The following is a 13,645-nucleotide window of genomic DNA, read 5'->3' as shown; positions in this document are numbered from 1 at the left end:
ATGGCTAGTATATTTATTTCAAATCCAATTCAGATTATCAGTCAGTGGGAGCTTATTAGTACCATGATAGTTCCTGAGATAACAGTTGATATGATGGTGGTGAGGACGAGGGGTTTAATTAGTACGGGAAGGGGATAAACCAACATTTTCGGGGTATGGGCCCGATAGCTTATTTAGCTGACCTTACTGTAGAATTTGGTGTAGGTTTGGTAGCACGAAGATTTTTTGAGTTCTTAAGGTTAGGTTCGATTCCTATAATTCTAGAAATAAGAGGGCTTGAACCTCTATGATTTACTCTATCAAAGTAACTCTTTTATCAGACATATTTCTTATGTTTGGGGAGGAATACTTGCTGTTATGATAGGTAGGGCCATATGTCATATGCATAGGGCTAGTGTTAGAGGGAGGAAGTTTTTTCATAGTAAGTGTATAAGTTGGTCATAGCGGAATCGTGGGTAAGATGCTCGAATTCATAGGAAAGAGGCCGTTAGTAGGAGTGTTTTCATGGTGAAGTTGATGGTGTATAGTTCTGGTAGGTAGGGGGTGTGGAATGCGCCAAAAAATAAGATTGTTGTAAGAATATTTATTATGATGATGTTAGCGTATTCGGCTAGGAAAAATAGGGCGAATGGTCCGGCTGCGTATTCGACATTGAACCCTGAGACTAGTTCTGATTCTCCTTCGGTTAGGTCAAAGGGTGCGCGGTTAGTTTCTGCTAGGGTTGAGATAAATCATATTATGGCTAGGGGTCATGCGGGGAGGATCAGTCATAGGTGTTCTTGTGTAGTGATTAATGTGGATAGGGTGAATGAGCCATTTATTAGCAGTACTGAAAGAAGAATGATAGCTAATGTGACCTCATAGGAGATTGTTTGGGCTACAGCTCGTAGGGCTCCGATTAGGGCGTATTTTGAGTTTGAGGCTCACCCGGATCATAGAATGGAATAGACAGCTAAGCTTGACATTGCCAGTATGAACAGGACTCCCAGGTTTATGTTAATGAGAGGGTAAGGTATAGGTAATGGGATTCACATGGTTAGGGCTAGTGCTAAGGCTAGAATTGGGGCTATTACGAACATAGTAATAGATGATGTTAAGGGTCGTAGGGGTTCTTTAGTAAAAAGTTTTACGGCGTCTGCAATTGGTTGTAGGAGAACGTAAGGCCCTACAATATTTGGGCCCTTGCGAAGTTGTATGTATCCTAGAATTTTTCGTTCCACTAATGTCAGGAAAGCTACGGCGAGCAAGATTGGTACAATTAGTGAAATGATGTTGATTATGAGCATATTGTTAGGAAGAGGATTTGAACCTCTGAGAATAAAAGCTTAAGTTTTACACAATTACTGGGCTCTGCCACCCTAACAAACCCCTATTTCTAGGGGAGGGGGAGGGAGGTGGACTGGCTAGATTGAGATTATATCATCCATTAGTCCTGGGGCATTACGGTGTAATGGGCCCCACTTCTCTTGTCCTTTCGTACTGGGAGAAGTTGTTTTAATAGATAGAAACCGACCTGGATCACTCCAGTCTGAACTCAGATCACGTAGGACTTTAATCGTTGAACAAACGAACCTTTAATAGCTGCTGCACCATTAGGATGTCCTGATCCAACATCGAGGTCGTAAACCCTATTGTTGATATGGACTCTCAAATAGGATTGCGCTGTTATCCCTAGGGTAACTTGTTCCGTTGATCAAGCTATTGGATCAATAAGTGATGGAACTCTTCGACTGGTTTGTCAAAATGTTGAAAATAGAACTACCCTATGACCCAGCAATTGCACTACTGGGTATTTACCCTAAAGATACAAATGTAGGGATCTGAAGGGGCACATGCACCTGAATGTTTATAGCAACAATTTCCACAATAGCCAAACTATGGAAAGAACCTAGATGTCCATCAACAGATGAATGGATAAAGAAGATGTGGCATATATATATATATATATATATATATATATTCATATATATACACACACACACACACACACATATACATACACACACACACACACACACACATATATACATATATATACACAATGGAATACCATGCAGCCATCAAAAGAAATGAAATCTTGCCATTTGCGACGACATGGATGGAACTAGAGGGTATTATGCTGAGTGAAATAAGTCAATCAGAGGAAGGCAATTATCATATTATCTCCCTGACATGAGGAATTTGAGAGTCAGGCTGAGGGGTTTAGGGGGTAGGGAAGGAAAAAAATGAAACAAGATGGGATTGGGAAGGAGACAAACCATAAGACACTCTTAATCTCACAAAACAAACTGAGGGTTGCTGGGGGAAGAGGGGTTATGGAGAGGGTTGTTGGGTTGTGGACATTGGGGAGGGTGTGTGATATTGTGAATGTTGTGAGATGTATAAGCCTGAGGATACAGACCTATACCCCACGAGCAAATGATACATTATATGTTAATAAAAAAATCAATTAAAAAATTAAAAAAAAAATAAAGTGCCCGTGGAGGGGCACCTAGGTGGCTCATGGTTGAGCAATGGCCTTCAGGTTATATCGTGGTCCCAAGGTCCTGGGATCGAGTCTCACATCAGGCTGCCTGCTCAGTGGGGAGTCTGCTTCTTACTTTCTCTCTTTTTCTCTCTCTCAAATGAATGAATAGAAGCTCAATAAAATAAATAAAGTGCCAGTAGAAAACCTGCCATCTGCTCCTATGCCGACATGTTTTTAGAGAAGACCACTTCTGGTGAGAAGGAGGACTGGAGCTGGGAAATATGAAGGGGAGTTGCCACAGTGTGATGGGGGTGTGGAAGTTCTTCCTAATTATGGTTTGATGCATCCTGGAAACTATTGTCTCCCCTTTATGCTGCTGTTGGTGGGGTCAAAGACATAAGTTATTTAGTGACAATGTATATTGGGGGAATAGAGCTTTTCATGTCCTACAATACTTCCACTGAATGGTCTAATGTGAAAGGTGGTCAACATGACCAATGGAGTACAGAAACCAATATCTAATAAGAAGAAAAAAATGAAGATTTACCAGCATTGAGTGTACAAATTTTTACTCTAGCCTCCCTGTTTTCCAGGTCTTATCTGCAGTGTTGGTGAGTTCCTGAGGAAAGAGTGGGAGCCCACGACTTGGAGAGGTTGCCAGTGATGCCCATTTTCATCCCTTCTCTTTTATAGGCCTGCAACATATTGTGGTTTATTAATGCCCACTAAATAGAGTAATGCAATGGGTTTTTTTAACATAAATTTTCCTCACAATAAGCCCCATGGCTTCAAAGTCACAGAGCAGATGAAATGAGAAGACAAAGAATGAGAACAAAACATAAGAGCAGGAATTTGACACCAAAAGAGACTTGTATTATTTAGGAAATCAGTAAGGAAGCTGTTTGCTAAAACAGAATAATTTAAATCTTCAGTGGAAATGACAAAATATAAACCATACTGTAGAAAATTTAATCAGGGCTATAGAGAACACATTTAAGATATTATCTTCTAATTCAGAATAAAAGGACAGAGAAATTAAAATGAAAGAGGAAAGAACAGCAAAGAAATGAATAAAAACAATTAATAATTTAAAAGTAAAATTAGATATGATTTTGACCTATCAAATTAACATAGATCAAATTCAGTGAAAACATCTAATTTTAGTAAAGATGAAGGCAACCAGAACTCTCACATAGAGTTTGTTTTAGTATATGTTGTATTTAAAAATCCTTAGCAGGTAGGTAGGCATTGAAACACATTATAAAACTTATATATTCTCCTGATTTATCAAATGCAATTGAAGGAATTTATCCTAAGGATGTAATCAGGGACACACATAAAGTAATATCTTATACTGGCCTGAATGTCTAATATTAAGGGACTAGCTTAAAGAAATCATGATACATCTCTCAACTGAAAACCTTGCAATTTGAGGCACATTAAAGATAGCTGTAAATTCTCTGACACTTCTCTCATTAAGAAGTGGGATCTATTACTTTTCACCTTGAACCGAAAGTAGGCATTTCTAAGGTTCTGAACAGAATTTAGAAAAAATATAAGAGAACTAGGATTTAATTTGAAAATAAAACTATTTGCCAACTTTCTTTCTCAGCAAAGATATTTAAAATAAGAAATGGTTTCAGAGCAAAGATAAAACCCAGAATGCCACCATCATAGCATGTAATCAGGTGATTAAACTCAAGGGTATGACTGTGAAACCCAATAGATTGACAGGTATACCTAGTAGAACCACTTATGGGAAAACACAGCATTTAGTCTAAATGTATCATGACAATTACTGCTATAAGTTGAAAATCTTCCTCTCACGTATTTCAGCGTTGCCATAATTTAGCATCTCTTATAATTATGTCCAAGGCTTGTATTTTATTTTGGTAAGACATGTGAGAGCTGATTTGCATTTGTATTTCTTTCATAATATATAGCATAGTGGTGGGATATAGAAGATGCTTAATTAAAGTTTGTTGAATTAATGAATATCCAAATGAGGTCAATAAAAATTTTACCTGATGTTTTTATCAAGACTAATGGATACATATTAAGAATAAATATTCTGTATAGCAGGCTTTCTTAACATTTTATCAGAATAACAACTCTAAAATATCACATAACATAGTAAAAATCCCTACCAACAATTACTTTTCTCTTTTCATAGCCTTTCCAATTAGCATTTTATTAAAAGTAAGATCCACTTCTAAGTTTATTTCTCTGTGCTTTCAATTAACATATTACTAAGTGAAAGAAACTAATCTGGAAAGGTTATATACTGTATGATTCCAACTATATGATATTTGAGAAAAGCAAAACTATGGAGACAGTAAATGCCCCCATGGTTTTGGGGAGTTACTATCAATGGACAGAACACAGAGGATATGGGAAATTTTGCTGTGACCCTAAAACTACTCCTAAAAAATAAAGTCTTAAAAATAAATACAATTCAAGTCCCATTTGTAAGTATGTTTGATTACCTTTTTTTTTTTTTTTTTAAGATTTCACTTATTTATTTGAGAGACAGAGAGAGAGAGTACACATGAATGTGAGCAGGGGGAAGGGTAGAACGAGAGGGACAAGCAGACCCACTGCTGAGTGGGGTTCAATCTCAGGACCCTGAGATTGTGACCTGAATGGAAGTCAGATGCTTAAGTTACTGAACCACTTGGGTGTCCTTGATTATCTTTTTGGTTGGAGAAATAAAATATTGTGGGTTATAAATAATTTCTGGTAATTTTTTATTGCCAAAGTAAGTTTATCATATGTTTTAAATACATTAAAATTATCTTTAAAATCTTAATTTATTTTCTGTTACATCATTGTTTCTACATAGAAATTTCCCACTAAGCAGCTTTTTAGGTTGTGAATATTAGGTTGTTGATATAAGTCTACAGTTCTCACAGAATAATAGTTATATTGAGAGGTCTTACTGGCAAAGTTGCTTTCTAGTTGTGATAGGAAGCATCTATATGGTTACGGTTGATCCTAGCACCCTGATATTCAAGCTTTGTACAATAACTTTCCCTGAGTGTACTCTGGACAAGTAACTTGATTCTAATCAGTAAAACATGGCAAAGGTGATGGGGTGTTATAATCATGATTAAGTTACAAACGATTATGACTTCTGTCTTGTTAGGAGACTCTACCTATTGTCCTCATGGCTTGCCCGCTTTGATGATGCAAGCGGCCATGTGGGAAAGGCCCCAGGAGGCATGGAACTGGGAGGGCTCCAATAAACAGAACGTTTATTAATAAACTGAATGTTGCAAATAATCACTGAGTGGCTTTGGTTAACATACCCTTCTCTGGCTGTAATTTCAGATGAGATTCTAGTTCAAATGGCATTCCTAGTTCAACACCTTAATTGCAGCCTGTGATAGGTTGTGAAACGGAGAACCCAGTTAAGCCATGGGAAGTTTCTTGACACAGAAACTATGAGATAATGAATGTGTGTTGCTTGGTTAACAACAGATAATAAAAGAAACTTGTCAGTAAAACTGCTTTTGTGTAACTTCTTAAAAAAAAAAAAACTAAATGAACAAAAACTCATCTTCATAGACATTTTGCCAATATTACCCAACTCTCTTTTCCTAAGAAAGTCAGATAATTTATCTGCCAAGTCAAACCAATAGGTGTTATAATGTCTCCTCCAGATGTCAGACACTCACATTATTTCTCTCTAAAGCAGTTGGTATGACGAAGAAGGGAAATAGGAGACATAAGATGCATCCGACAAAACTTACGTGATACCAGATGACCTACAGCTGACCCTTTTTGAGAGGGAAGAACGATATCAAGTTTCTCCACTGAGATAGCCACTGAGTTTGTCTCAGAGACTTCCCTAGTCATTCATTACATCCTGCAAACATGGAGTTTCACATCCAATAACATTAGAGGTCTTTTTCTCCCATTTGACCTCAGGCAATTTACTTAGCTTCTCTGGATCTCTGTTTTCTCATTAATAAAATGAAGGTTTTGGACTATAATATATAAAACCACTTCCAATAACTACTGAAATACTGCGAGTAAGTCCATTTAGAAAAAATGCCGCACTCTTGATGTGGCCAGAGCAGAAGTTCCTGATGGGAGACTATAATTTGTGAGCAAAGCTGCTTGATGTGCACCCTGAATGTGTCAACAATTTCTGCTCACACATTTCATTACAAACTTAAATCTACTGCAATCTACAGAGAGTCTTTTCAGTAGAGCTTCTAGGCCTTTTTTTTTTTTTTTTTGGTTTGTTTTTGACAGTTGTTTGCTTTTTTCATATTCTTCATGCAACTTTAAAAGTATTTATCCCTCATATTCTTTACTCCAGTTTTGACAATTTCTTTCCTTCAGTTTCTTTCCTTCAGAGCAACAAATAATTTCCACCACTGTGAAAGAGAAATAAGCACAAAATAGAATGACACACCCTAAGGTAACTCCCTTTCAAATAAATGAATATTTGTGAGGGGTTTAATGAATCTAAAACTTATGATAAAAATCAGAGCAATTAGAAGAGGAAAAGCTGATCAGCACTGTACAAATAATGATTCACAAAAAAAAAAAAAAATCAGAGAAGCCGAAAATAAAAAGTTGATGCAAAAGTTATTTTCGGAAAGACAAATGAAGTTACAAAAAAATTAATTTCCTTGAGAAATAAAGATCTACTTTCCTTGGCATTTTTGCTCTTAGAAATGCACCGTTCTGGATTGGTTATGAATCCTTTAATTCCTGTAATGGACATTTACTGCCTCCTGTGTCCACCTCTGTGCTCATTTCCCGTCAACACCTTGTTTCTCCTTTGGAGAACATCCAGTTGAGGTTTGAGAGCTGTGTGGTTCTGACCAGAACGACAGTACATCTTCTGGTAGAAACACTGCAATAACCAAAGGACCTTATTGCTGCTCTTTACTTAGGTATTGTTGTACAGTCTGGGTTTCAGATATTTTATCAGTTTAAGCACTTCCAAACTTGGGGTTGCCTGGCTGGTTCAGTCAGTAGAGCACACAACCCTTAATATCAGGGTTGTGAGTTCAAATCCCTTGTTGGGCATGGAGCTTAATTAAAAACAAGCAAACAAACAAAACTACTTGCAATCTTATGCTTCCCTATGTCTTAAGAGGAAAAAATTACACATTGACATCCACATGAAATTACTTACTTAAGAACTTAAGTTTTTTTTAAAGATTTGATTTATTTATTTGAGAGAGGAAGAGCACGAGCAGGGGAGGGACAGTGGGAGAGGGAGAAGCAGACTCCTCGAAGAGCAGAGAGCTGGAGACAGGGCTCAATCCCAGGACCCCAAAGGCAGACACTTAACTGATTGAGCCATCCAGGTGTTCTGGAATTTATTTTTTTATAACAAAATTGCTTAAAAATTTTAATCACGTACTCTTTTTTTTTTTTTAAAAGATGTTATTTATTTATTTGACAGAGATCACAAGCAGGCAGAGAGAGAGGAGGAAGCAGGCTCCCTGCCGAGCAGAGAGCCCCATGCGGGGCTCGATCCCAGGGTCCTGGGACCATGACCCAAGCCGAAGGCAGAGGCTTTAACCCACCGAGCCACCCAGGTGCCCCTCACGTACTCTTCTTAAATGAAATACAAATGCTCACTAACAGCCTTGGAAGACAACATTGCTTTCAAAGTTTTACTAGTGAAGATTTGGGCTCTCAAACATGATATTTCAAAGGGTACAGCCATTGTTGGGTATTCCCTTGTGGTTATGAAAGTTACTTGACAGCAGGCAGGCCGTTCATGTGTGACATAATTTGGTGCATGAGTAGCACATCATTTCAGTGGGTCAATGACTTTAAGCTACGTCATCGAACAGGTTTTTGTATACCCAAACAATAGAAGTAAGAAAGCCAAAGGCAAGTCATTTCAGTTACTTCTAAATCCCTGAAGCCATAAGTTTCATGGAGGAATTTGTGAACCAGAAGCTTTGCTCTTAATGTTTTTTTTCTTTCTTTCTCCTTCTTCTTCTTCTTCTTCTTCTTCTTTTTTTAATCATAAAGACTAATATCCCATGAAGTTAGAAAGTAGTTGAATTGGTCTTCATCTGTAAAGTCTGTCACAAGAGTCTCACTGGGGCAAAACAAAACAACTGACTCTTCTCCTGTGTTCTTACTTAATCTTTTAAACCAATAGATGATACCTGTGATGAATGGAAATTACAGACCAGTGGATACATTTCAAATGTGAAATAGGAAAATGCTTCCCCCCCCTTTTTTCCTTTGGTTTTGTAAAACTTGCCTTTTCACATTCTATTATCTTTTCAAGACAAGCTAATTTTGCCTTCTAGTTGGATTTACTTCTTCCCCTTCCATACTACCACTGCTGTAATAGGCTATCTTCATTTATCTCTTAAATCTAATTTACCCCTGCCTTCAAGCAGCTGTCAGAAAGACCTACATGAAACATTAACTTCCCATGTTACTCCCCTTGCCTAACCCTGCAGTGGCTATAATAACCTACAACATAAAGTCCCAGCTCCTCCTTACAGGGTCTTGCTTCTGATTGCTAGAAGCTTCCTATGTGTATCACACCTTTGCTCACATAGGGCGATGAATGCCACCCTCCCCTTCCAATTCTCAGCCTGGTTAAAACTTTACACCCAGTGTAGGGGGAATAACTTTGTGGCCGGTGGAATGGTTTTGAAATCTATCAGAAGAGTGTGTGAAGAGTGTGGAAGATGCTTCCTTTCTGATCTCCTATGACAACCTATCCACATTTCTGTCCTAGCAGTTACAACACTGTAGTACAATGATCTTTTTAAAAATTTTTATTTATTTTTTTAAATTTCTTTTCAGTGTTCCAGAATTCATTGTTTATGCACCACATTAAGTGCTCCATGCAATACGTGCCCTCCATAACACCCACCAGCAGGCTCACCCAACCTCCCACTCCCACCCCTCCAAACCCTTAGATTGTTTTTCACAGTCTATAGTCTCTCATGGTTCCTCTCCCCCCTCCAATTTCCCCCAACTTATTTCTCCTCTTCAACTCCCCATGTCCTCCATGTTATTTCTTATGCTCCACAAATAAGTGAAACCATATGATAATTGACTCTCTCTGCTTGACTTATTTCACCTAGCATAATCTCTTCCAGTACTGTCCATGTTGCTACAAAAGTTGGGTATTCATCCTTTCTGATGGAGGCATAATACTCCATTGTGTATACGGACCACATCTTCCTTATCCATTCGTCCGTTGAAGGGCACTAACCATCAGAGAGATTCAAATCAAAACCACATTGAGATACCACTTTACACCACTTAGAATGGCCAAAATTAACAAGACAGTAAACAAAGTGTGTTGGAGAGGATGTGGAGAAAGGGGAACCCTCTTACGCTGTTGATGGGAGTGCAAGTTGGTGTAGCCACTTTGGAGAACAGTGTGGAGATTCCTTAAGAAATTAAAAATAGAGCTTCCCTATGACCCTCCAATTGTACTACTGGGTATTTACCCCAAAGATACAGATGTAGTGAAAAGAAGGGTCATCTGTACTCCAATGCTCATAGCAACAATGGCCACAGTCACCAAACTGTGGAAAGAAACAATTATCTTTTATATAATGGTCTTCTTCCTTTGATTGTGAATTCTTCGATTACTATAACCATATCTATTTCATTTTTGCCTTCCTGACTTAATACTGTGCTCTTGAATACTTACCAGAATTTCTAAAATATATATATATATATAAACATACATCATACGTGCTCTTCTGTGACTGTGAACTGTTTCTCTCATTTCACAAAAGAGTATCCTACTTAGTGTGTCTGGCTTTTTTTCTCAACGATTTTATTTCCTACTCTCTGATTTCAAAAACTCCCACAGTTTTTTAGTTGTCTTTTTATATGTGGTTTCTAAAATTTTAGCCCCGAACTTTTTCCCCAAGCTCCATTTATAAAAACCTATTATATACTGAGTATCTAAGTTTCACATTCTAGTAAACATCCATTACATTCTCCAATATACCCAAGGTATAAAATATGAAGTTATCCTGGACTCCACCTTCTCTCTACATCAAATGAACCCTGTTAATTCTATCTCCAAAATATCCACCAATTACTCTCTCATCTCTATTCTTTGCAGTGACTTATTCAGGCCCCTCCCGTGTCCCACCTATATTATAAAAATAGGAGCCTCTCATCTCTCTGTCCCATTTCTCTCATCACTTCCTCTGCTTTCTTCTTCAATCTATGTACAAACCATTGTTAGAGTAGGCTTCCTAAAACAAAAACCTGGTGTGTTATTTCCTTGCCTATGGTACAATAGCTTCTGCACAGGATAATGGTGAAATGTTAACTAGCAAGACCCTACTTAAAGTTCTTCACAAACCTGGGTGAGGTTGTTTTTTCCATATATAACTCCCGCCACTTTTCTCCTTCTATCCTCAAATACCGTCTATTTTGTGATTAAAAAATATTTATAAAGCCCTAATTTGAAAATATATGAAACTCTGAAAATAATCACAGATTTTAAAAACTGACTTAAAAAATGAATTTCAAGCTGTATTTTCCACTGGAGACACATGATGGCAGCATTTTAGCTGCCTAACGGCTGTATTGCAACTCCTTTGTTAACATCCTGTGGATATGCTTATAAATTTGTGCATGTGCTTTGTGAGGACTACTGTAATATTATTTTAAACATTATTAATAGTATGCTAGTGTTAAAATGCTCTGCAATAACTTTGAAACAAATTTAGAGGTGCTAAAATTATTTATGTATTGTGTTTTTATTATTCACTTTATTATGGACTAAATCCATATTCATATGTTGATATCCTAACCCCAATATTCTTCAGAATACGATTGTATTTGAAGATAAGGTCTTTAAAGAGATAATTGAGTTAGAATGAGGTTTTTAGGGTTGGCGCAAATCTAAAATGATGCGTGTGCTTATAAGAGGAGATTAGGACACAGACGAGTACAGAGGAAGACCATGTAAAGACACAAGTAAACAATCAACTATTAGCCATGGAGAGAGGCCTCAGAAGAAATCAACCCTGCTGACTCAAACCTTGATCTTGGACTACTAGACTCCAGATCTGTGAGAAAACAAGTTTCTGTCGTTTAAGCCACCCAGTGTATGTTACTTTGTTATGGCAGCCCTAGCGCACTAATAAGCCTTTTGGATGTTTTAAAATACATGCATACAATATACATAAATATGATAGCTGTGGACTGATAGAATATGTAAGGCTATAATCTCCCTATTATAGTTATTCTTAGAGGGGAATTATTTTTGATTTATGTGAGTTTTTAATCCATGAACTCTTCAGAAATCCTTGCCTCAAGTAAAATGTCACCGTCTCAAAACTTGCGCATTTGCTTCTACTGATCATTAACGTAGCAGGTCATATGTTTTTACTCATTTACCCTTGCTCAGCAGAATTTAATGGAATGGCTAAGGGTGCAGATTCTGGAGCCAGATTGCTTGGGCTCATAGCCCACTTCATCACTAACTGTGTAGCTCCGGGCAGTTACTCAAAAAGCCACATTTTCCTCAGATGTCTGTACAGAAACAGTCACAAGAGTACCTATCTTAGAGAGTTCTGTAAGGATTAAAAAAGTTGATGGACTGAAAGTGTGTGGAGTAGTACTGGGAACATAGTAAATGTAATTATGCTGTTCCTAATTCCTCTGCTTGGTTAGGCTCTAGTTATCTCTTTGAGAAAAACTTTTTATCCTTCAAGGACCAGAGGAAAATATATCTCTACTTTGAAATTTTAGAGACTCAAACTCCCCCTTCTTCCCAGACTGAAAACTAAATAAACTTGTGCTGCTAAAGATACTGCAGAGAGTTGAGCTTTGGTTTCAAATACAGATTTTTTCCACTTACCTATTATATAATTTCAGACAACTTACTAATTTCTTTGAATTTCTGTATCAAGTACAGTACCCTGACTTGGGAATTCTCAGTGGTTGTTTTTCTAATGAATACATATTACATCTGTAGGTTTGGGAATGTAGCATCAACTACATAAGATACAACAGTGTTCCCAAAGGGTAGGACTAATGAAAGTACCAAGATGCTTTTAGATGAGATGGACATGGCATCGAGAATACCCAGTCATAAAGAGAAAATTCTCCTTCTCTTTTTTTCTTTTTAAGATTTTATTTATTTATTTGAGGTAGAGAGAGAACACAAGCCAGGTGTCGGGAGAGGGAGAAGCAGGCTCCCTGCAGGGCAAGGAGCCCAACAACCTGGGGCTGGATCCCAGGACCCCGGGGATCATGACCTGAGCAGAAGGCAGATAGATGCTTAATTGACTATGCCATCCAGATGCCCCAAGAAAATTCTCCTTTCAATTTTATTTCAATACTACTAATTAGGTCAAGGAGAGAAACCTTTGTTTAGTGCTATGTTTTTAACATTTTTCTCTAATGTCTGCTGATCTACATTTGTTTGTCCTTGGTTTTTGCTTCTTCGTTTTGAGAAAGAGCATGCCCACAAGTAAGAGTCACGAGTTTGGGGAGAGGGCCAGGGCCAGAGGGAGACAGAGAATCCTAAGCAGGCTCCAAGCCAGACATCTGACTGGAACACACCACCCCAGATTATGAAACACCCTCACCCCAGTTGCTCAACTGACTGAGCACTCAGGAGTCCCGCTAATCTATATGTTTAATGAAGAGAGATTCAGAGCCTTTACTAGGTAAGATCTTAGCACTGAATCAATTTTTTAAATGAATTACACTTATTTTTACTGTTTTATTTTAATTTATGGCAGGTCACAATGCTTTTTCAATTTATGGTAATGATACAAATTTTTCTTTTAAAATAAATTAAGTATAAAAGGTAATTTGATTTAAGGAAAATATTAAGTATATAATAGCAGTATACATAGTGAAGGCAAGGAGAATAACATTCAAATTATTGCATTTTGCAACTGATTTATATGAACTGCTATGAATTATTGTGTTCATTATAATTCATGGTAGCTGTTAAATTTACTAACAAAGGTGGTAGCAATTACTGTTGTATCAAGTATTGTTTTGATTTATAGTACTCCAAAAACGGACTAGAACCAATACAAGGATGAACTCAACGCAGCTGTTGTCTCATTCCTCTGCACCAAACTTCAGATATTCCAGAAAAGCCCGAGAGAGAGTAGGAGACAGACACTGAACGTGCTACAGAGGTCTCATGATCTCTTATCATTATCACCCACGTTACTT

This window comes from Enhydra lutris, unplaced genomic scaffold (assembly GCF_002288905.1).
Source record: "Enhydra lutris kenyoni isolate GAN:26980312 unplaced genomic scaffold, ASM228890v2 scaffoldscaffold21, whole genome shotgun sequence".
Taxonomy (NCBI): domain Eukaryota; kingdom Metazoa; phylum Chordata; class Mammalia; order Carnivora; family Mustelidae; genus Enhydra; species Enhydra lutris.
The sequence above is the reverse complement of the archived record's forward strand: the minus strand, read 5'-3'. Positions refer to the sequence as shown.